The sequence below is a fragment of the Amblyomma americanum genome, chromosome 2 (genome assembly GCF_052857255.1).
Source record: "Amblyomma americanum isolate KBUSLIRL-KWMA chromosome 2, ASM5285725v1, whole genome shotgun sequence".
NCBI classification, from domain to species: domain Eukaryota; kingdom Metazoa; phylum Arthropoda; class Arachnida; order Ixodida; family Ixodidae; genus Amblyomma; species Amblyomma americanum.
The window spans coordinates 170,244,628-170,269,883 of NC_135498.1; the positions used below are offsets into that span (position 1 = coordinate 170,244,628).

The following is a 25,256-nucleotide window of genomic DNA, read 5'->3' on the forward strand; positions in this document are numbered from 1 at the left end:
GTGGAACGTCACCTAACGGCGAGGGCGGAAACTGTGCGAGAGCCCTCTTATGCTACCTATGGCATCAAGACTGCCAGAACCGAGACCCTCGTTAAGCTATTAGCAGACAAGTTAAAGGAAATGAGGGGCCCGTTTGACAAACCTATGAAGGGAGCCAACAGTCACCGAAACCAAGGTGCATAGGGGAATGTTTTTTTTTATGTGTTGTGCTTATCAGTGGGATATTATAGTACTTAGATTAATAAATCGCTTAAAGAAAATTACTTATAAAGCAGCAGAAAAAACAACCATGCCGCCGGTGGGATCCGAACCCACGACCTCTGAATATTGCGTCCGGTGCTCTTACCAACTGAGCTACGGCGACGGCTGTCCAATCTGCTGCTCTCGTGGGTATTTATGTTCATTGGGTGTAAGCGAACCTTGAGAGTGTTCACCAGCGCCACCCTCGACCATAGCGGCGGACGTAGCACGTCCTGTAATACCGCGAGCGTGAACACTCTCAAGGTTCGCTTACACCCAATGAACATATACACCCACGAGAGCAGCAGATTGGACAGCCGTCGCCGTAGCTCAGTTGGTAAGAGCACCGGACGCGATATTCGGAGGTCGTGGGTTCGCATCCCACCGGCGGCATATATGTATATATATATATATATATATATATATATATATATATATATATATATATATATATATATATATATATATATATATATATATATATATATATATATATATATATATATATATATATACATGCACACCTAGGTAGGCTGCTGTCCTCCACCCGGTGAGCAGGTCAGCAGTCTGCCATAAAACCGACTTCAGACAGACAAGAACAAAGCGGCTAAATACGGGGAATCACCGCTATAAGTGTTTGCGAAAGGCACTGAAGAGAGCAGACTCACACGAGCGCTGGCGACCAACCTTATCAGTTGTTGGTCAGCGCTTCTGTGTGCCTGTTCTCTTCGGTCCCGTTTTTTGAGCTGTGTTCCTTGATAACGGAGAGTGTCGTTTCATCGGCATGGATGGTCCACTGCTGCGCAAAGGTCAGGCGTCAGCGGGCTTTCGCAGAGGGGGTAGAGGAGTTAATTATAGTCTCCACCTGGGCCATCGGGCGTCGCCGCGTGCGCTGCTAGATGACTCGCCTTGGTTGGGAAGGCGCTTTCTTGGTCGCTTTGTCGTGCTGCTCAGGTGCACAGAACTCCCATGCGCTAGTCGCAGTGGATTTTGTGTAGGTGGCGGTCCCCCATTACTTGACAGGCGTCGGCTAATTGTGCAACTGACGCCTTTGGGAACCCAGGCAAACGTCGTGACAGCAGTCATAACACTGTCCAGACAGGAGCTCACACAAGTTGAGCGTTGCGACAATTAATTTCTGCGTGTTCACCATGGTGACCAATTGCACTCCAGTCAAGCATCCGCGACGTGTGGCATTATTCTGAGATGTGAGACCTCCGTACAGCTTCCACCTTTCTCCTCAACTTGGAGAGTCAACCAGATTACTTGCACTGCGGATTTCTATTGCGGAACTTGTGCTTGGAAGGAACGGTGTCCTCCTAACAGGAAGAACTCGGCAGCACGTCATGCTTCAAGGTCACACTGGGACTTGATATTTCTGCACCACAGGTGCCGTGAGGGAGCAAACTGCCAGGCGGGCAATCAGATACTTGTATGACACATCCCACACAGCGGAATGAGAAATTCAAGCAGTGCAAGCACACGGCACCGCAGCCATACCACCAACCTTTTTCCCTTTCGGTCACGTACAGCGAAGCACATGTGCGTTCCGCCAGGCCTTGACGCTTGACATCTTCAGATAGCTTATCCGTTCGATAAGGCTGCGTAGGCTCACTCTGCACAGCAGGAACGTCAACAGACACTGGGCAAGTAGTATCATTGTCAATGGGTGCAGCGGGTGACATACGCCACCAGCACCATTCAAAACCTCTGTTGCATCCATCAAAGCTCCTGCAAAGCGCCGTCTATGGCATGGCTGGCACTGCAGAGCTAATCGGCATGGGTTCAACTGCCGAGCTAATTTGCACAAGCCACTACACTTCTCTGTCATCATCATCATCATCATCATCACCAGCCTTACTGCACCCGCTGCAGGGCAAAGGCCTCTTCCATGTCGCTCCAATTAACCCTGTCCTTTGCCACCTGCATCCACCCTTTGCCTGCAAACTTCTTAATCTCATCTGTCCACCTAACCTTCTGTCGCCCCCTGCTACGCTTACTTTCCTTTGGAATCCACTCCGTTACCCTTAAGGACCAGCGGTTATCTTGACTTCGCATAACATGCCCTGCCCAAGCCCATTTCTTCCTCTTGATTTTGACTAGGATGTCATTAACTCGCGTTTGTTCTCTCACCCACTCTGCCCGCTTGTCGAGCCATCACACCGAAGAGTGGGGCAATGACGGCGCATATGCCCAACCTTGTGGCAGTGGAGACACAACGGCGTCCTTCCCGGAACTAAAACCAGGCATTGTCGACCACAAACTGTCAAAAGAAGAGGCACGTCGTTGACAGCGACACCATTGGCAACGTTTCTACTCAAAGTACGCAACCCTTCCATTTCCGAAACTTTCCAGTGCTCCACTGTGATGGAAGTCACCTTTCCGAAGACTAGAAGGACGTCAAGAATGTAAATATCTTCTAGATGTTCTAGGAGCCAGAGAAGCTTTAGCTTAATAGTCTTTGAGTCGGGGTTATTGACCAGGTAACGACTGTTCTTCAATCTTAACTCTCCGGAGCTCACAAGTTTAGCTTTGTCTAAGCTCTGCAAGTCTTGCAACTCACCATCCACACGTGGGACATCTGGAACTGTCCGGTAGAACTGATTTCACTAAGTGGGTGACATCATGTAAGGCATCCCGATGTCCTGGGTAGGATAGAGACGGACAGGCAGGTCCGCTTGGCGAAAGACGTAGTTCAAAACCAGCTTACCAGCAGGTAGACGCGGAAGAATAGTACGGTAATACTGGCGGCAGACGCCACAGCAGTACCTCGGCCAAAAGCTGATTCTCCCTTTAAGGAGGAAAATCAAAAACGTCGTCTTCTTATTCTCCTTAGTAAGCATGGCTAAAAAACCTCACCGTTTCTTCTTCTTCTTCTTCTTAAAATATGGCACGTATCCATATAGGGGCAATGGCCAAGGTGTAGTGGCATGAAAAAAGAAATTTCCATAGGGGATCACTTCAAAATATTTGCGCCAAGCATGAATTTTGAAAAAATGTGTCAATGAAAAGCGACAGAAGAATATTTAAAGTAAAATAACAACCAGCATTTTGGTGAAAAAAGAATTTTAAAATATTTAGCAAATCAACCTACCAGTTGCAATTATGTAATAATGGACAATCCCACGAACTGAACCCAATGTAAACCCTTTGGTGGTAGCACCGAAAAATAATAACATTGGCAGAGATAAGAGGAGCCCTAACCTGGAGAGAGAGACCTCCAGGTAAATCTTTCTCCGAAGTGGGAACTTTGTACAATAGAGGAGAAAATGTTCTACTGATAAAACTTCCCTGCATGAGTCACATAGGTTTCTCGATGCCCGCTTACATATGCGTAGATATAAATTCAAACTGGGAATCCTGCGCCGCGACAGCGTCATTGATACCTTACACAGCCTGGTTTTACACGAGCGGACGTGCCAATTATATTTAGCGGTATTTAGTAAGGGATCGCGTAAACTGGCTGATATGTGTTGGAACCGCTGAAACCTGTAAATCGCCAGAAGTCCGAAATTCGGGGCCGGATGTGTCACTGACCCATCAAGAGCCGACCTTTTTAAGTAATCAGCGACCTCGTTTGAATGAATGCCTATATGGGCAGGAACCCAGACAAAACGGACCTCCATCAATGCATGGGACAAAAAATCGCAGGAAACTGCTCAAAAATCTTTTTGTGAAGTTTCAAGGTAGCCTAAAACTGACACAGTCAGCGAGGTTGATAACGTGTGACACATGACATAGAACTTTTTGCAGGGCCATTCCAAGACCCAAAAATTCCGCAAGTAGTATAGGAATATAAAATCGGATGCCGACAGAATAGCTCCATGCTAAATCCTGTGAAAATATGTCAACTGCAGCTTTTTGGCAGCTGACGGAGGAATCAGTAGAAAGCACCGTATGATGGGGGCATTCCTCCATGTGACCAGAACGGAAACCGCTTAAAATATTTGCAGACATGTGTTTCGCATGAGATGGGAAGATTTGGTCAAAATGGAATTCCACTGCTGCCGGCGTGTCATCAACCCACTGCAAAGATCTGAGTTCAACACCAATAGGTGTTAAAAGGTTGCGTGTTGACATAATTTGTGGCATTTGATACCGTGGCCAATGATGGGAAAAGAATAAGGCCGTCTGACACACGAAAATAGGAGTACTGACATCACACGCCGGGTCCAACGACCTGAAGAACGTGCGCACCGTGAGTATTTGAAAGCGGGAATTTAGATCCGGGATACGGGCATCCAGGTAGAGCAGGGCGTTTGAAACTGATTTTGGAACGCCGTCTTCGTCTTTCTCCCGCCACTGCCAGCGCCGCGACTGCTGCCTACCCCGCTATGCGCGTGCACAGGAATCATTCAGCTGTAAGCTTTAAGTGCGGAGCAATGGGAGGGTATGCTCTCCAGCGATTGCCGCCATGACCAGATGGGTCTGATACGGGGAGCTCAGCTGACGGCAGCATCCAGCGGAGCCCTGAAATAGGGGCAACCGACCGTTGCGGCGATGGACTCATCTAAACCGCACAAAAGCACTTGCGCTAGGGCTAAATAAAGTTGTCCTGCTTAAGCTTTACGCCCCTCCAGTCGTCCTGAAGCAGTTGAAACCGACACTAACCGGGGTTTTCTACCCATATCTCGGCAGAGTGGGTATCGGAACAAACGCACGTTAATGACATCCTAGTCGAAATCAAGGGGTAGAAATGGGCTTGGGCATTGCATGTAATGCGAAGGCAAGAAAACCTCTGGTCCTTAAAGGTAACGGAGTGGGCTCCATGAGAAGGCAAGCGTAGCTGGGGGCGGCAGAAGGTTAGGTAAGCGGATAAAATTAAAATGTTTGCGGACATACAGTGGGCGCCGCTGGCCAGGGGCAGGGTTAATTGGAGAGACATGAGAGAGGCTTTAGCCGTGCAGTGGGCGTAGTCAGGCTGATGTTGCTGATGGCTCGGCTTCTGGCCCCAAAGGCACGGGTTCAATCCCAGCCAAAGTGACCGCATTATGACGGTGGCAAAATGCCGAAAGGCCGTGTAATCTGCAATTTCAATTCATGTTAAAGAACCGTAGGTGTTCTAAATTACTAGGAGTATTTCACTACACGGCATCTCTTATAGCGTGAGGCTCTTTGGGAAGTTAAACCCCATAAACCATCGAATAAAACCATTCATCGCTGCAATTCGTACAAGTCGTGTAAAACTTCACCTCTAACTATTAAGCGGTGGAGAACCACAAACTGCTGCAGACTATGGCGGCTATGCAATACATTTACAGTCAGGGGACGCTATAAAGGCGAAAGCCTTTAATGGCTCATATCTGTGGCATAGCCTGCTCTACAGAAAAATAGAGGAGGCTATGCTTGTGGCCATGACCTTGTGCGGTCCCAGGTCATGTCTGGTCTGAAGTCGAGTCCCACCAATGGCTAAATTAACTCGATAAGAACGTGCACGGCGAGTTTCGAGCCACCATCCTTCCGTTCCGCAGCCGAGCGTGCTAACGACTACGCTACTTCCTGCGAGTGCATATGTAGCTCTCCCACACTAATATATGTCTAGGGTAACGACGCTTGAGAGTGAGTGCGGAAAGGTGTCGAATCAGACGGATGCCTCCCAAACACCCTCCAGTGTCTCCAGCATTTAAGATCCACACAAAATTGTGTACTTAATCAACATCTTAACCACACATCAGTGACACAGCAGGGACACCGCGCTAAAGGCTTTCGCCTCACCGCACTTTAGATCAAGAAAGTGCCCCCCCCCCCCTGAATTTTTTACGCTTGTAAACATTTCTAGCATTTGTCGTACCACAGCCCTCGTTCCAGTATAAACATTTATTTGTTCCACTTGGTTAACTCAACGACAAGTGCAAGCTTGCAAGTTTTTATGTCATGAATAAGAGGAGGACGCAAATTTCACGAAGGAGCTGGAAGAGAAGAAAGGCAATTAATGCAGTCGCTTCTGCGTTATTTCGGAGCGAAACCTTTAACGATACGCGAGGGCCAGTTTTTCTAGCTTTCTTTTAAAGCATGAAATGCTTTATCTTCTATTCTCGGCAAACTCACGTGAACGCAGCCCTAGAACAGTGGAAAACCGGAGGGAGAACACGAAGCGAACTTTCTGAAAGCTTTCATCCAAACGGCTATCACTATCAGCTTGGCGCTCACTGAAGAGAGCAGCGCGCCGCGAGTGAGAAGGCACCGTGCAGGCCTTTCAAGCTTCTGCTAACGCTGTGAAGCTCATTTGGAGTGTACAGCGCAGCGATTGCATCTTCTGATCACTCGAAGTCCGCGACGCCCGCCGGCCTGGATGTGTCTCAAACGATAAGTTTGTGCTTGTGGGCGCCGCATCTAAGGGCCGAACAACAAACAGCCGCAGGGCTTCCATGAAAGAAAAGAGAAAGCGTGACGGAAATTTAGTGGTCCGGGGAACGCGCTTTCGCTTCGCAGAAATCTTGATTGTGCCCGGCAGTTCAGAGAGCCTGACAGAAAACTCACTTTTACTCGAGACACAGCAAGCTTATAGGCCTATGCTCTGGGTCAATACAAACACTTCTTTAGACAGTCTATAGACTGTCCATGGACTGTAGTCTATAAAGTCTATAAACTTTCTATAGATAAATCCTACCGACTAGTCTATATGCAATACAAATCTTATAGGCTGTCGATAGACAGTCCATAGATTAATAGCCATACACTTTTAGTACACTTTTCTCTATAGACAGTCTATAGAGATTGAACGGAGACAAGGGAATATCTATAAGGAAATATTCTATAACAAACCTATAGACAGTCTATAGACCATTTTCATAAGGAGAGAGTGCTTGATGGCGAGCACTTACGTCTATGGCTCGTTTTGTATTTCAAGGGGGAATGCGGGAGAAGAGCTCTGCAGTGTGGTGTGGCTGGGCATGGCCTGGGCGTGAGAGATTTCAAGAGTGCGGCTGGCATCGCGTATAACCTATACTAGAGAGGAGTAATAAGCCATCCGTGAGATATTCCTTGCAGATCTCCCTTTGTGATGGAGCTTTGAAACACTGACCATAGGTCTCCATACGCTGCTTGTTTGATGATTCGCGCCGACGTTCATTTCAAGAGCCCTATTAACGTTCTGTCAGCGTCTGTTCTAGGAAATTCACCATAGGCCACTTATGCTGTACGCATGCTACGTCACGGGCGTCACCCTTGAGTCAGAAGGAACCGTAAATATGACCATGCTGTGGGATGCGACTCAATCGTCAGCTGATAACGGCAAGGGGAAAACATGGATGGCTCAGAAGTGCGAAGCCGGCAGTTATACAGTGTAAGTATACGAAGGAAACGGGGCAACGATAATAAATTTTGGAGGAATTTATTATTTCCTGAACGCATTTCGGTAAAACAGTGATGTTATTTAGGTGGCCGTATTAAGTGAAATAAACATTATATGCTCCCGTTAAAATTGCAAACCGTTTAATTAAGCCCTGAATCCTACTCGAGTTTGGTAAGTTATCCCGTCCGACAGGTAGACACCACCATCATAAACATTTAAACAAAGTTACTGTCCGACAGAGTGCACTGGACTCACGAATTAGGAACAAAATTGTGCCCTCTTCGTTTCTCACGGCTCCTCTATTGCGACATACACTAAGAGACAAGTAGCTGCCATTGGCACCTGTGCCTGCTGCAGCTTGATTATGCGGTCATACTGGCTATAACGGCGCATAGAACACAGGAATGCACAATGCAAGATCCACCTATGCAGCACTACCACAAGATACGAGGGGCTACTCTCATATGCGGACCTTCTTTTGAGTCATAAGAGAGGCGACGCCTCCGGAAGCCCCGGTAGGAGAGCAGCGGAGCAAAGGACTCAATTAGAGGGGAAAGGCTATGGAGGCCCCGTTGCGCGTTCGGGCAAAATTCTTTCTGGAGGACACCTTGCCAAAGCGGTTCTCATGATCCACAAAGGAGAAGCTTGTGGGAAACGGGAAGGGGGGGGGGGGGTAGGTTCAGGATCTAATTAATGCCAAATTCTTTGTTCACTCGGAATGAAATGGTCTCTCCCAAATTTTTGGTGAGAGAAGCTTGCAATGTATAAAGAAAGGACGTTGAAAGGACCCTTGCAAGTATTAAAAAAAGGGCTAGGTTTGAAGCTGGAAATTTATCGAGTATCTAGTGAATTCGTGATTCTATTGGCTCACTCACGGCGAGTCATAAAGCAGACGTATAAGCAACCTGAAATGGTTTGTTAGTTTAGAAACAAGGCGAAATGCCGCAAAATGGTGAACCAGCAAAAACGGCGGCATTCGTAGGAAAACAGGATTACCTACGCCTTGAGTTATGCGCACGCGCGTCGTATCGGTGAAATAAGTTGCACACGATCCTTGATTCGCTCTTTCAGGGGCTCCTTTGAATACGCCTATGACGCCACCACATCGACGCTGCAGCTAAGTCGACCCGGTATGTATACGCCGAATGCAAAGGTGCACCGAAGAACACATGCAAAAGACCAAGACTTTCACCCGCCAGCCTTGCGTTCATATTTCTGCGTTCATGATTCACTTCCTCGTGTTCCCAGGTGCGCCAGAAAGCTTACGCGCCGCCGTCTCGCAGGGGTCTCGAGTTACGCTTTACACTTGAAAGCTCTCCACGCTTCATTGCAGTGCACTGAATATCTCTGAGTGCACTGAACAATGACATATTGGCACGTCCAAGCAACATGCTGTCATCGTCGAACATTGCGCTTTTGTCTTGCCACAAAAATTGTCTTAGGCCTCTCGCTACGGTGGCTCAGTAGTGAGGGCGCTCGGCTACTGATCCGGAGTTCTCGGGATCGAACCCGGCCGCGCCAGCCGCGTTTCGATGGAGGCGAAACGCAAAGAGCCACCCGTGTGCTGTGCGATGTCAGTGCACTTTGAAGATGCTCAGGTGGTCGAAATTATTGCGGAGACCTCCACTACGGCGCCTCTTCCTTTCTTCTTTAATTCACTCCGTCCTTTATCCCTTCACTTACGGCGCAGTTCAGGTGTCCAACGAGATATATGACGCAGTTATTGCGCCATTTCCTTTCCTCAAAAACCAATTTTAGGTCTACAGGAGGACTCACAGCCAGGAGAGAGGACCGTGCTGCAGTCGTAGAAAGATAGCTGCGTGTGAACCTGTGATGCTAGACCGCTTGGAAGGGGTGGTGGCTTCCTGGTCTTACTGGGCTGAGATCTAGGAGCTCTCACCAATTAGGTGTGGGCTCCCTGTCACCGGATGTATCTGTTGCTAAGACGTCGTCGTCATTTCACATGACGCGGTTGTTGCGACGCGCGTCTTGTCTTTCAATATTTCCTCTCACTACTCTACTTACTCTCCTACTGTCTGCACGTGGCAGCGAGTGCGGCTCAGCTTGAGCCAGTGGGCAGGCCCATGCACTTTTCATTCTTCCCCAGTCGCAACAACAGCAACAACCGTTTTATATCAACATGAATCACCCAACTAAGCAAAACATTTTCTTAGTTTTCCACGAGGCACCGTGGGGCAATCTCGCTGCAAGATGCCCTCAGGAACAGCCATCTTGAGGACGAATGATTTTCAGGGTATCCCGCCTTGAGGCCAGGGCTCGTGTACCGACTTGTATAACGCATCTGGAGTGCATAACTACTCTTCGCTTTTTTTACATGTTCTTGCTGGCCCCCTCAGGCTCGAAGGTCCCCTGCATGCATTCTGCGAGTCATCACGGGTTGTGGGGCTGGCGTACAATTTTGAAGTTGAGCCTCACCCGCGGCAGCCTCTTCTCTATGTTCACATGTATTGCGTGCAAAGTGATAAAATATGATTTTATTGGAGCTCATACGCAGACGTTTTTTAAGTTCTCGTATGGTGGTCTCATCCATAACGAAAGCTTAGATTCTGAGATATATTTTGTTTACAGAATAGGTTTCATACTTCTGCGGTTTTTATGAGCTGTACCTTGTCAGCCCAACACATGCAACGTCGTAGCTATGCTGTCTAACCTGCGACAAAGTATTTCATGTATCGACTGCACAGGAACGAAATGTCTTAAGAACTGACGTGCGGATTTTCAATACTTAATACTAATATTAATGGCTTGATTTCACGGACCTTCAGGATGGAGGGTATCGAAAAAGGATCATTACCGTTAGCAATGAACTATACTGCATTGCACGCCGCAGTAGCTGATCAAATAAATAAAAATGGTTCAACCTTCAATTATCTCAATTAGTTCAACTTGCGCTTACTGAACACCATCTCCTTGCAGGTTTTCTTGAAGAAGCCGTAATACTTGCGGAGCCTTTGAACGGATTGGCTTACTACCTGAGACTTAGTGAGTGACGTATCGTTGTTTTGTATTTGCGTCATTTCTCCTGATGCGCAATGTCTCGCTGCGGAGTGCTCAGTTCGTGTATCAACTGGACGAACCGCTTCAAGATTACGAGGTACTTAAAAAAGCGCTAACATGCTTCTTCAGAAAAAAAAAGCAAGAAAGTTGCGCCAGTGTGCATTGCTACCACATTTTTTTGATCACTTCGCTTCTGTTCGTACAGGCATATTTCCGTAAATTTACGCGCCTGCAAGCAATAGTGATTTTATAGACGCTGTACTGCATTAACTTCTCACTCTTGCAAATTACGCTTACTAGTCAAATTCAATGAATATAACATAAAAATTAAAAATAATTCTCTCGATAATCCTTTGAATCACGCGGAGCACATATTGTATAAATCGCCCGAATAATGTTCCCGCCTTTGCCTGAATTGTTCAACTTCATATAAAGCTATAGACTAGCACATGCTCTTAATCTATCCAGTTAAAAAAAAATTTTCATATTGCGATGACACGTGCTGTATTTGTGTCTGCGAACGTTTTTTTAAAGGTGGATTTGAACGAGAACTGTGGAGCTTACCGTAAGGACCATTACACTTGCGCAACGATAACAGTATTTTCAACCATGGCAGACTGTGCAAATCGGGACTGTATAGTTGTTAAAAAAAAACTTACAGCGGAGAAAGCAAAGCGAAGAATCGCAGTATCTGCATGCGACGATTTTATCAGCATGTCTTCGGTGCCTCCTTTGCGGATAAAGCCACGCTTGTCTGAGTATCACGCTATGGCGTTAAAATGTGTTCTTGCGCTTGCATCTTCGGCGTCCCGCCATGGATATACATCGAGGCACTTTATAGAATAATCCTTGCAGGAAGCCAGCGCCATTTCTATCAGGTCTTTCTTGTCTCTGTCTTTGTGTGCGCTGTTTACAGCAACCCTGCGAAACCAAGCTTTTTTACTCTATATAATTTTACATTAGCGAGGGGACGTGAAATGCAGTTGATCCACCAATATGCTATTAGCGTATAGAAAGCGAACACATTGCAAGCATGAAACCGGAAAGATAAAGGCTTTAGAACCGATTAGTTATTGATGACTTCTTAGTGAAGGAATAAAAGCGGCAGATTTCATTAAATGCTCTCCGTTTCCGTTGAGCTACGCCGAGTACAGCTGACTGGAAAGGTGGCAAGGACAGAACTGACGGGGACGTACCTATGCACTTCGGTGGTTTTGATACTGAATGCATTTCTTTTAAAAGTGCTGAACATTGGTTTGTTTCAATGGGTTCAGCTTCAAAAATAGCGAAGGAAACAAGTTCCTGACCCCTGAGCATCGTCGATTCAAACGCAGCTTAACAAAGCTTAGCGACCCGATATTTGAAAATGCAAGGGGACTCACTAAAGCCTTCAGGAATGTTGTATATGCGCCAATTCCGCTTGTCTCGCGATGACAGCCAGCCGCCCAACTTTAACTGACTTTAAGATGTATATATCTCGAAGGCCGTGTTACGTTGACTACTGATTCCGGCACGGTTGAAAAGTTTCTGTCGACACTGCAGCGCTCTATGAGAGGCCTATCAGCAAGATCTTGTCATTACTGCTGTGAGGGTGTCAGAGCACGAAGGCCACTCGGTAATTTTTCACATGAAGGACCTAGCAGCCGCTGATTTAAGAAATGGCCAAAACGTGGCTGCTGGGGCCTTTTTAAAGATAAAAATGCGCGTTCCTTAAGTATCCTGTCTTAAAACTCAAGCAAAAATCCAGTGGTTGAGAAAGTAGGAAGGAGATTAAGTGGGAGATTAAGTAGGGAGATTAAGTACGGAAGTGAGACGGGTTTCCACAAGTAGCACAAGGGTTGAACTGGTGACCAAGCTAGATGGGCTTATTTTTGTAAAGAGTATGGTAACTGTGAGAAGCAGCTAGGGTAATCGGTAACGCTCGGTGCGCACAGCCGGAGGCTCGGATAGAGTCGTGAGCCACACCAAGAGTGATCAACTTGCCGTTCCTTCAAGCCAGGGCGTGCGGGCACTTTTTCAGGAGGCAATAATGAAAATACACGATTTGTGCCCCTTCCGAACTCCTGAGGCTCTTTAACATGCGCCTACATCGCCTCGCCACATGAGGGATATTGGTCAACTGCTATTCGTGATATGGGAGAAATTGCCATATGTGCTCCACCTCATTTTTACCCTTCTAGTCATACAATGAACACACGGAAGCCAGAAACAGGCAGTATGGAGTTCGTGTCATAGAATTTCTTAACTTTAACGTGAGGGAAAACTGATGCCACCGTCTTTTTTAAATTTCTCCTCCACCGAAATGCAGTCGCAGCTGCCGGAATTCGATCCCAATATTTCTGGCATTCAGCACCCGAACGCCATTCACACCGCGGCGGGTTTACAGAATGAGGTGCCTTGCATTTCGCAGAGTTCACGGATAAAAGCTTCTCTATTATATTCCGTGTCAACTTGTTGCCTCTCTTCTCTCCACCGATGCGCAGCCGTCAAGAGCCAGCACGACAAGGTGGTGTACAAGCTCTACGACGAGGACTCTCGCTGCGGCAATGCAGCCGCCCTGCTGCGTGTCGCCGATCCACATAGAGAGATGGGATTCCATTTCGTACGTGACGTGGTCGAACCCAGCCAAATCTGCTCCAAGCTGGAAATCTGCGCCGATAAACGGTCTCCGTCTTCTCACGACGGATAACCGTACCCTGCGTATTCACGGATTAATCAGGGAACGAGTAGAGTATGACGTCGGCGCAATAAACTCTGCAAGGAAATCCTTCAATAGGACAACACCGCCCTTCACTAAGTGTCACCGTTAATGTAAACTCGAGGTTTATTAGGATGCGCGAATTTTCGTTAGGAATACCTGCTCTCTGAGCATGCAAGCAGCGAACCTGTCGAGCAAAATGGTATAGGTTCGTTTCTTGCTATCTCTCCACTTCATATAAGAATTATCTTAATAGACGCGTCCGAAAGTGAGGGCAGCACTTGCCACGTGTCCACGCTTACACGAGCGATATGCTGTTTACAGCCAGGTTTACGTTGGAAAACAATTTAAAAACACGTGCGAAGCGGTGGGCGAAACTACTGAAAAAATGAATTCACTAGCCCATCACAGAACAAGATGGAAAAGCAGAGAACGCTAATTCTAAGCTCACGTATATTGTAAACAGCGTGATATGCGTGTGACGCCCCGGGAGTACCGGGAGGGAGCGCGGTTCATAGAAACATAAGTGAACGACATTTTTTTGCATTTTCTCGCTCAGTAGAGCGCATAAGAAGCAGCCCGTTCGTTAACAGCTGGCCAATTCTTCTAAACAGCAAGAAAAAGTATGCAAAATCATTTCGGAGCTGGTGCCTTTATATATATAAAAAGAATTGTGTTTTTTGATGCCCTCATACCACTACAATTTCTGGGCCCTCGACCAATTGGATCTTTTTGGAATGAAATAGTAGCGCAGAAAGACACACTCAGCAAAAGGCCGAAAGCTCCTGTTGTCTGTCTCGTCCTTTTCGTCAGTGTGTCTTTCAGCAGTATTATTTCATTCCAAAAAAGTTATGCACCATCTAGCCTGCCTACAAATTCTGCTAAATCAAGTGGATATTTCTGCGAATTCAACAAGCTGCTCGTATATGTTGTTGTTGTTGAAAACTTTTATTGTCCAACAGAGAAAGACCACACCACCTGGGCCGCTCTGTCTCACCCCCCTTTACAGGGGAGAGGACTTAGGAGCGGCCCAGCCGCACGGGATGGTCGCATTCGATGCTGGCCGGGTTGGTTTCGCCGGCGGCCTCTTCTGCCAGTTGGACGGCGGTAATTTGGAGCTCAGGGTCCGAGCTCCGCAACAAGGTTTCCCAGGCTTCCCTACTGATAATGTTTCGCGCCCTGCCTGGGGAGTAAGCGCACTCCCAAATTATATGGTCGAGGGTTCCTCTCGCCCCACACTTTTTTACATTTATCGTCCTCGCAGTCCGATCGGATATGTTTGTTTAGTACTGGGTTTGGGTATACTCCACTCTGCAGGCGTCTCCACGCCGTCGCCTGACTCCTATTTAACGCCGTGTTTGGTGGGGGAAAACACCTCCGGCATTACTTGTAGTGTTTTGTAATCTCTTGATACGAGATTAATCGCCCTTCTCTATCATGTTCGGCCTGAGCCGACCCATCCTGTACAGCACGGAGGTAGAGATCTCGAGCTGCACTGTGGGCCGCCTCGTTACCGCTGACAGATTCGTGCGCCTGGGTCCAGATGATGTTGATCGTCCTATCAATCACTCCTTGTGTTAAAATTTTGGTGGTGAGGGGGTTTATCCTCCCACTGCTGAAATTTTGGATTGAAGTCTTACTGTCGCTAATAATATATCTAGCTTTAGTGCCAGCGCAAGCGATCGCTATCGCGGCTTCCTCCGCTATCTCGGTTTCTTTCCCTAGTATGGTGGCCGCCGTGATGAGGGTGCCCTCCCCATCTACCGCCACTATGGTCATGTATCGACTCACGATCAGACAGCTAGCAAATACCACAGCACAGATCACCAGGATGATTGCAAGAATTTCCAACAGAAAAAGAGGTATGAAGGAGGAAGACACATGTAGGCTAGTACAGGCCGTCGTGGTCAGTAGGATCTTATACGGCGTCCCCTACCAAACACCGCTCGAGCAAGAAAAGGAGCAGTTGGAGGCAATTCTTAGAAAAGCATACAAATGCGCTCTCGGACTGCCTTTCAGCACTTCGACGGAGAAATTCCTTAAACTGGGCATAAACAACACAGTACAAGAACATGTCGAGGCCCACCTTATCGCGCAGAAAACAAGGCTGATGCTGTCCGCAACAGGCAGAAACACGCTGCGGTTGCTGGGCATGAGGGATGCTTTGAAAGAAATCAATAGCACAGCGAGCGTTCCAAATGAAATCAGGAGGATCATTGAGGTCAGTCCGATTCCAAAAAACATGCATCCAGATATACATAAGGCGAGAAGAAAGGCAAGATCTGAATTCCATGAAAGAAGCTTCGCCGGGGCAAAAGACGTATTATATGTTGACGCAACAACATACAGACACCGATATGGCTCGGTAGCCAGCGTGGTGGATCACCAGCTCTGGGAAATCAACTGCGCTTCGATAAAAACCAACAACATACTCGAGGCTGAGGAAGCAGCAATTGCACTCGCCATCACCCAGCAGAGTGACGAGCCCCATGCACACATCATTACAGACTTGCAAGAGGCGTGCAGAAGATACAGCAGTGGACGCATATCCACTGCAGCCATTCACATACTCAAGGCGAGGACAATCACTTTTACGAGATGCTTCACGTGGACACCAGGCCATGAGGCTGTCAAAGGGAACCAAAGTGCGGACGCCAATGCCCGAGCATACGCCAACCGGGAGGCGCGCACCGAAGGGGAACTGGACGCAGTCACTAGACGGTATGGAGCCATCTTAGAACACCGACGAGCCCTCCGAAGGACCTACCCGCCCCCCCCCCCCCACCAAGACCTTAGTAAACAGCAGTCGGTTGCCTGGAGACAACTACAGACTAATACATAACCCAATCTGAGTTTACTCAGCAAAATCTATCCATCCACTTATGAAAACAAATGTCCGCTATGCGGTGAACACGCAACGCTTTACCACGTTACATGGGCCTATCAGAAAATGCAGGCAGCGCCGATAAACAACACACCTACACCGGAGCAGTGGGAGGCTGCGCTGTGCAGCTCGAAGCCTGAAGAGCAGCTCAAGCTGATCGACAGGGCTCGCAAGACTGCAAAGGCCGCTGGGGCCCTGGACTGAGGGCACCACCTACGCTGCGAGAAATAACCCTTATACAATAAAGTTTTTCATTCATTCATTCATTTCGGGGTTTACCCCGATATATTCTTTCTATCGCTTCCGCCCTTTTCTGTCTCCTTTCCTTATTAAACTCAGGGTGCATATTCATGGGTAGGGGAGGGATTCTTAGGTGCGCCCTGATTTCCCTGTCAATGTCGACCCTTTCCTTTTGCCCCCTGTCTGTGGCCATTCCAAGATTACTTAGCGTAGCTCTTCCCACTCGCGTCGTGCTGAGTCAAGTTGCGAGGTTTTAACCGCTTCCGCGATTTCTGCAATCGTATTATGCAGTCCTAGGGCCAGTAGCTTCTCCGTCGATGTACAGATTGGGAGCCCTAGGGCCTTTTTTACGCATTTCCTGATGAGCGCGTCTATCTTGCTCCTCTCATCTGCCTTTAGGTTCAGATATGGCGCGGCGTATCCCACTCTACTAATGATGAAGGCCTGTACCAATCTTAGGAGGTTTTTTTCCTTGAGGCCGCCTCTCTTACGTGAGACCCTCCTGATGAGGTTTAATGTCTGGGTCGCGTGGTTTTCTAATTTGTTAATTGTGATCGTGTTCCTCCCGTGTGTTTGTAAGTGGAGGCCCAATATTCGTATTGTCTCTACCTTTGGCATTTCCCTTCCTTCCACGTACACCTGTGGGTCAGAGGGAGGTTTGTTCCTGAGTGCCTTGTCATTATACACGAAGATTTCTGATTTTTCAGGCGAACATTTAAGTCCTCTGTCCTCCGCGTACTTTGAGATGCCGTCTGCTGCCGCCTGCAGCGTTTGATTGATCTCTGCGTCGCTCCCTCTGTTGATCCAGAGGTTGATGTCGTCCGCGTACAGGCTGTAGTTTAAGTTGTAGTTCCCAATTTTTCGCAATTCCTTCGGGAGCCCTCTCATGGCCATGTTGAAAAGAGTGGGTGACAGTACCGATCCCTGAGGTGTCCCCCTGTTACCCAGCCTGATCACGCCGGATTGTATTTCCTGGAAAGTTATAACCGCCGTGCGGTCCGTTAAAAAATTTCTGATATAACTATAGGTTTTTAGCCCTATTCCTGCCTGCTGGAGCCCCTCCAGAATGGCTTCGTGCTTGAAGTTGTCGAAGGCCTTTTATAGGTCTAGTCCCATAATAACTTTCGCGTCTTTGGTTCTGGAATGAATTATGTCTTGCTGCAGCCGCAGCATGACGTCCTGTGTGCTCAGATGGGGCCTGAAGCCATACATCTCGTCTGGCCATTTCTCTGTTTCCTCCATATAATTTGAAATTCTGGTCTGAATGATGTGTTCCATTAACTTTGCGACACATGACGTGAGTGATATAGGCCGGAGGTTTTCCAGCTGCGGTTGCTTCCCGGGTTTTGGAATCAGGATCACGGTAGCCTCTTTCCACAGCGGTGGGATCTCCCCTTTTTCCCAGCAATCCTGCATGTAGATGGTAAGGGCCTCTATCGAGTATAAGCCAGCGTTGGCTGACGTCATGCATGACATCACTCAAATCCGCCGCGCTGAGTGGTAATTACATAACCCCATCGTTCCAATCGGATTGGTTCACAACAAGGGACATCACCAATGACCGTAAAAGGATGTATCCAATCTACCAGACACGAATATACGAATAACAATAAATAAATAATATTACATTCACAGAGCAAAAAGTTCTCGTTAAATCTCCCGCTACAATGTGGTAACCATCGTGTAAATTCTTTTGGATTGAGATCACAGGTGCTGGCTCGGGTAAAGCCAGCGACAACAAAGCTGGCAAAAAACGATCTGTGTTCGTATTAGTCCCTGAAGCTAACTGCCTATATTCGCGAACAAGGATTGAAGTGGGACGCTCAGTTTACATAACCTTAAAAGCGTCACCCTTAACACAAGTCTCTCCAACCCTGTGTTTGGCGCATCATCGTCTTAGTTGCTTGTACGCCATAAAACTCAATATAGCTAGCTTACTTTTATTTTACTTGGCTAACATTTCAACAAGAGGACTTGTCTCCGTCGGGGCAAAGCGTTCATCATTGGCGAGGAAAAATAGGGCATTCGCTGCGAGGAGGTATCCTGCTGAGATGTAGCAGGGTGTGATTACGGAAGGGCGTTGAGATGGGGAGCGTGAACTTGACAACCTATCCTCCAGGCGAAATGGCTGTTCAAGAGAATGTAGCCAGTTAAACTACAAAATTGTGATGGGAACAGAGACCTGAGACCCTAAACGCGTTCGTCGCGCGCCTTAATAAATTTCACGCAAGCATGAAATTTACCTTCCACTACTCTAGAACGCGTCAAATTTATTGACGCAACTCTTCGATTAGAAAATTGCCACCTTTGCCACCAGGCATTCCTCGGAAGTAGAAGGTTAGGTTAGAAGGGCTTCCGACTTACTGTTTGGGGCAGGGGCGAGACCTCCGAGGTATCGGCGGCGAACTTTTGTATGCGCCGACAATGGCGGCCGGGTCCTCCCGTGCGCGTCGCAATCTTGGGCAAAGGGATCCCCTAGCATTTGCAAGGGGAGGTGACGAGAGCGCGCATTTGCTGCGCTCGCTTCCCTGCCTGAAACCAGCAGTCCAGCATCAAGGCGTGACGGATACTCCATACTCCCGCCACTCAGGGTGACGAGAGAGTGCGGTTGCAACCGCTCGTGACGGTGATCCTGAAGAGGCTCTCTCCGGCTCCGCGGAGTACCGCGTAACTTTCGAAGTGGTGCGCCCGTCATTGCTTCCGCTTCCTCCATGAGGGAGGCTTCACTCCTCGCCTAGCCTGTGGTGTCCTGACACGCCACGATGGAGATGATCGGCCGCTTCGAACCGGAGAGGGAAACAGGATTTCCGCCAACCAGGAAAAGGCACCTAATGGCGTTCGCTGTAAAAAATCTTAAAGGGTAACATTATTGTCCGATAGCAGTGAACGAAAAGTGGTAGTCATACCGTGACTGCACGTTGTGTCCCACTGCTTGAAAACGATTTTGAAGAAAGCTGCAGTGGATACTATTTTTCGGCCCCGGAGCGTTTTGCTAGTACATGTCCACATATAAATGACCCGGAGGAATATGTAAAAACTGCTCCCTTCTACACAAGAAAACACCGAAAGAAGCTTTGTATTTTGGAAACAAAACTTTGCCGACTATTTCCATTCGTCGTGTGGAAACTGCTATGTTGGGCAAACTAGTCGTTGTCTAGTGGCAGGCTTAGGGAACACGGCAGTAATGTCAAAAGTACAATCCGGAACATTGGTATTTAATTGCATGACTTATCTTCCCATCCATCATCATCATCATCATCATCAGCCTGCATGAGCCCACTGTCTCTCTCATGTTTCTCCAATTAAACCTATCATTTGCCAGCTGCGGCCACCATATCCCCGCAAACGCTTTAATCTCATCCATCCACCAAACTTTCTGCCGCCTCATACTACGCTTGCTTTCTCTTGGAGCCCACTCCATTACCTTTAAGGACCAGAGGTTAGCTTGTCTTCACATCATTATTTCGCCTTGATTTCGACAAGGATGTCATAAGCCCGCGTTTGTTCCCTCACCCACTCTGCCTGCGTCCGGTCTCGTAACGTTACACCTATCATTTTTCTTTCCATAACTCACCACGTTGTCCTTAACTTGAGCTGAACCATTTTCGTTAGCCTCCACGTTTCTGCCCCGTAGGTGAGTACCATTAAGATACAGCTCTTGTACACTTTTCTCTTGAGGGATACTGGTAAACTGCTATTCATGATCTTAGAGAACCTTTCATATGCGCTCCAACCCATTCTTATCCTTCATGTTATTTCCCGCTCATAATCCAGATCAGCGGTAACTACATGCATTAATTGGACGTATTCCCTTACGATTTGCAGCACCTCGCTACCAGTTGTGACCGACAGCAATACTGTGATTTGACTATTCAATTTTCGAGGCACTGTAAGCAGGCCACACTTGTGGACAGCGTGCCATTGAAGAAAATTTACTTATAATGACGACTATTTGAGACGTCTCCGCTCATTACAAAACACCCTAATTTATAGGATCCACCACAGATTTCCCTCAATGAGGCTCTCCAACGAGAAAAACGTATAAAACAAGGCCGCGTGCTTTAAAGACGATCAGAAACTAACGCTGAGAGTCCCCCTACATTTATAACGGGATTCTGCAACGCCCTTTGTAATATAAGCAGTATCTTGCGGAAATACCAGCATATTTAAATTAGCAACGACCGTCTGGAAAATATTTTCCTGATGCACCAAGAGTGGCAGGGAGGCGCCGTGCAAATCTGAGAGATATACTAGCACACGCTAGGCTCAGTAAGAAACCGCCGTCTACAATAAGTTCTTCCTCGCGACCTTGATGCAAGACACGCGAGAATTTAAAAAGCGGGGCTACTGTTAGAAGCATGGCAAACGACTTTATATTCAATATGAGCGCTAGCTTTAACTGCGCGTCGTCTATGTTATCTGTAGGCTACATGCTGCCCCAATCAGAAACATTATATCCGACAAACAGGAACACTAATGCCAAATGCAGTTTCAGTACTTTTCACTGAACGTAATCATAAATTCAATGATGTTAATCTATTGATTCTCCACCACTCTCACAATCCTTTACAAAGGTCTTGCACCTAGTCTGAGCAAAAATAACACTACAAGAGAAAAGCTTACTACACCGGCCGTCCCAGCACTTGATATTGCCTCTTTATCGTTCCTTTCACCCTATCCCCCTCTTTTTGATAATCTTTTATCCTTATCTACTTCTACTTTATGCCCCGCACATCTCCTATTGTTTTTTAGGGATCCTAATTCCTCTTCCCCAGTGCAGGGTAGCCAACCGGAACCCCTTTCTGGTTAACGTCCCTGCCTTTCCCTCCTCCTCTTTATCTATCTTGGCTGTCGCACCTCGCTCCTTTCTCTTTGTCTCCACCTTTTTTCCACCTTGCTTGAGAATTCCTGTCTTGAAAAAGGCCCTTATATGCCGTTCCTTGCTCGCTTCTTTGGTGTCATTGTCTCTCTTCTCCTTTTTTCTGTTTTTCCTTCTCTGTTAATTCTGCAAATTTCCTTCTGCAATACTTTTCAACTGCTTTATCCCAGTATTTATAGCTCAGCCCAACCTGTCCTTACCATGCCCCGTGCTGCAGCTTCACATGCCTGAACACACTTTAAGTCCACGTTCGAAATCTCTACGAACACTTCGTCCCTCGGATTTCGTTCGGCTGAGCTGGGATATTTCTTTATCCCACCAGCTAACCCGGCCTGATCACATTTAGCAGCCGTTATGCCTGGACAACAGGCTGCCAAGTTACCATTTCTCATCCAACCACCATTCTCCGTAATAACCACCATAATAACCTCTGCCCCCTGACCGGGCCTTCCTGCTGGGAGTGAAGGACCTATTTAATCCCCGCCAATGATGAACGCTTTGCCCAGACGAAGACAAGTCCTTTTGGCGAAATTTTGGTTAACCTGACTGAGGCTCCTTCCTCAACCTTGTGTTCTGTGTCGTCAAGAATTCCATCTTCGCATACCCTCTCTGCCATACCTATATTCGTAGCGGTTAGGAAGGCTGTTGCTGAACTTTATTCAAAAAAAAGTTTCTTTTGTACTTGTGTCACCTGCTTATCACTTGATGGAGCGTGCTGATTGTAATGATTATTTTAGCGCGCCTTACACATGCAGTGTCCTGTGCTGGTTGCGCAACTACAAGCCGTGACCAACATCCTTGGGCAAAAATTTTGAGTATCCGAAAATTGTAAGGTACTGTTATGTAGATATTGCCGCGAATATTTGCAGTGTGTTCGTTTTTCAAATCTGCCGCCACATCCCTTTATCGCTTTGTTTGCTACGCAAGACGCGACTAGATTTATCTCGATTGATCGCAGCTAGGCAGAGCTGATTCTACGTTGTTCCGGAATGTTCTAGTAACTTTGTGCTCTTTATCTCGAAAGTTCGCTATCAGCTTTAAATTGAGCACGGCCGACAGCGGCCGGCATTCTGTTCGACGACCGCCGAGCACGCTTGTCGCTTCGCCGCCGCAGAGGGATTCAGTCCATTTCGGGTGCAAGTCAGCCCAATAAACAGTTCTTTTAGAAGACCCTTTCGTCCGTCTTCATCGCTGCTTCGACTGCCGTCACCACTACGTGACAATATTGAAGGTAATTGTCCATTCTTCGGATCTGTAGCAAAATCATTCTTTTCAGGTTTTCCAATCGCTCGCATGGAGCAGTTCAGACTGACATAGAAAACCGATGGGGAACGCTTTTGACGATCGCAAAAACGTTAATAACAATAAAAAATGCAAGCTTGTTGAAGAGAGGTATGCGGATATATTGATGGTTATAGTAAAATCTTGGAATATATTAATAGTTTGAATTCATACACCCATTCCCTTCAAAAATGATTTTATCTAAAATTTTTAGGTATGCGTGTGAAGAGAAATATTAAAATTCTTCACAACACTATAAATTTCCGGTACCGCAGCGGTGGCCTAGTGTTTTGAGCATCTGCCAAGCATGCGGGAGGTGTGGGGTTCGATCCAAAGTGCCGCCGGGTACCCAGCGGTGATACAATGGGTACAAGCATTCCCCTGACTGGTGCTCGGCTTCTTTGGGGCAAAATGCTTGGGAAATGGGTCGTTTACCTCACCTTGGGAAGTAAAAACTACCCGTGCCATAGAGCTCTTTAGCCAAAGCTTCCCTTCAGCCCTAAAAATTTGTCATCATCATCATTCATTCATATAAATTTCCGTTTATGATTGCATCGATGAGTCAGATAAAAAACTGCACAGTGGACCCTAATGAAAGTATTCTATTGCATTTGTCCACGCGCTTCTCTCGTGACTTCCCCGTGCTCATATTGCTGGATGCATTCGCGTTGCTTAGCATGAAAACCCACCCCATGTATAGCGTAGCAAGTCTGGTCCGGTCCAGTTTGTCCCATCTCATCCACACAGATGATAAAAAATAAATTGTCTACCAACATACTACGTTTTAAAAATATGAGAGCTGTGTAAAGTTTGCTAATTTCAGTATCGCTCAAAACTCTCGCATGGCATTGTACGATGACTGCAGCCATCATGGATCCAAAGCAGTCTTCTTGAACCACCATGTAATCGTGCTCCAAAGAGGGTACAAGCGATACAACGTCAGCCATGTGGCGTACAGGGCTCACAAATGCGAGTGCAGCCGACAGTGCGGCCAGCATGGCAAATTATCAACGCGCATGGAGGCGAGCATCCAACACATAACTTAAAACGACAGGCTGCATCAGGTACAATTTTATCGCAAAGCGACAGCCAGTTCCATGAGAGACGCGGGTATAGATCGTCTTGTGTGATAAATTTTTTTAAGGAACTGTCAAGTGCTTCTTAATAGCCAGACTTATCCTCAAAGTATCCAGAAGCAGTCAGCCAATCAAAACTATATCTGCGTCGTCCGGCTCGGCTTTTTACATTGAACGCTTTTTTTATAAGCGCTCCTACCCGAATGGCGGGTGACCTGTCGCATTTACAAACAGCACGCCTGTGTTCCACGTAGAGAAACATAAACGCGGCGACCACGCTTAAGTGTTAAAAACGTATCAGAAGGTGAAAAACAAAACTTGAAAAACAACCACGTGCAAACGGCGGTGTGTGGTTGTTTTTCGTATGCTTTTATTAATCTCATATTCATGAAAACCACAAATTAAAAAATTGGCCGTGGTTTAGCTCTGGGTAAACCTGGAGTGACGCGACAGCTACAGCTGGATGTGTGGAACTTGATCACGTGACCAACCACGTGACGAACCATGGGATCAGCCACGGCGCTCCGCCGCCGGCAGCTGCTCCGCACCACGTGACCAACCATGTGGCAGCGTGGCGGCGCAGCCACAGGGTGGCGCGCCGCCACGCTGAAGGCTCGAAATGTTACCGTAATGTAGCTATCGCTACAAAAAAAAATCATCCCTTGTGCTCCTTGGTATCGATGGCTGTTGGTTGCAGTCATGTATAACAACGACAACCTCTTCCTAATCCTTTGTCTGCTGTATAGTTTAACTAGGGCCTCGAATCTGGCAGTGTTGAAGCCATAGGTAGCATAAGAGTGTTCTCGCACAGATTCCGCCCTCAGCGTTCGATCAAGTTCCTATGTGGTACTCGTGGTTGTACAGGACGTGCTACGTCTGCCGCTATGGACGAGGGTGGCGCTGGTGAACACTGTCAACGTCACTTTACACTACACCTAAATAGCCCAGAAAGCAGACTAGACAGGCGCTGCCGTAGCTCAATCAGTAGAGCACCGGACGCGAGTGAAACTTGCGAATATGTTGCGTTTCGCACCATGAACGTAGACCAGCGCAGGAAAGTGCGCAAAAGGCGGAAGCAAAGAATATTTGCCTCTCTCCCCGCTGATGTATCCAATTTTACCTGGCTTCGCGAATGGGAAGCGTTACCCACAGCTGACCGCCTTGCGGAGTGGGGCGTGGCGCCCTCCGCCTCATGTCAGCAATGCGGTCGAACTGAAACTCTGAACCATGTTGTTTTTTAATGCCCAGTCGCGCGCACTTTCTGGAGCTTGGTAGCGCGCATGTTCCAGGTGCGCATGCGGTGGCAGAGTTGCAGTCGCGATTTCTTTGTTGAATTAATAATGTGTGTGGGTGCCTATGCACTCTTTAAAAGGAGGGGACTTGCTGTCTTGCGGGGACGCCCGCAGAAAGCAATGTTCCTTTACTGTGCCGCCTTAGAACGTTGATGCAGAAACACTTAAATGAAGACTCGTCGTGTTGGGTGAGGAGGCCTTCCTCCTCCGCTAGTCAACAAGGTTCATTGTTGTTAGCGATAGAGGTGTGTCCACGCCCATCCTTCCGTATTAGGAAGTTTGGCGAGTGTTGCTCATCTTTTCCTTCCTTGTATTCCACTTAAGCGCATAATAAAGCAGCTTTAAGCCAGCTCG

The 25,256-nt window shown here is 47.4% G+C and overlaps 1 non-coding gene across 1 annotated transcript; it reads right to left on the bottom strand.

Moving 5' to 3' along the window:
- Positions 1-290: 290 nt before the first annotated feature.
- Positions 291-364, bottom strand: TRNAL-CAA (transfer RNA leucine (anticodon CAA)). Its single transcript has one exon. It is a non-coding gene; the product is annotated as a tRNA-Leu (tRNA).
- Positions 365-25,256: the final 24,892 nt, after the last annotated feature.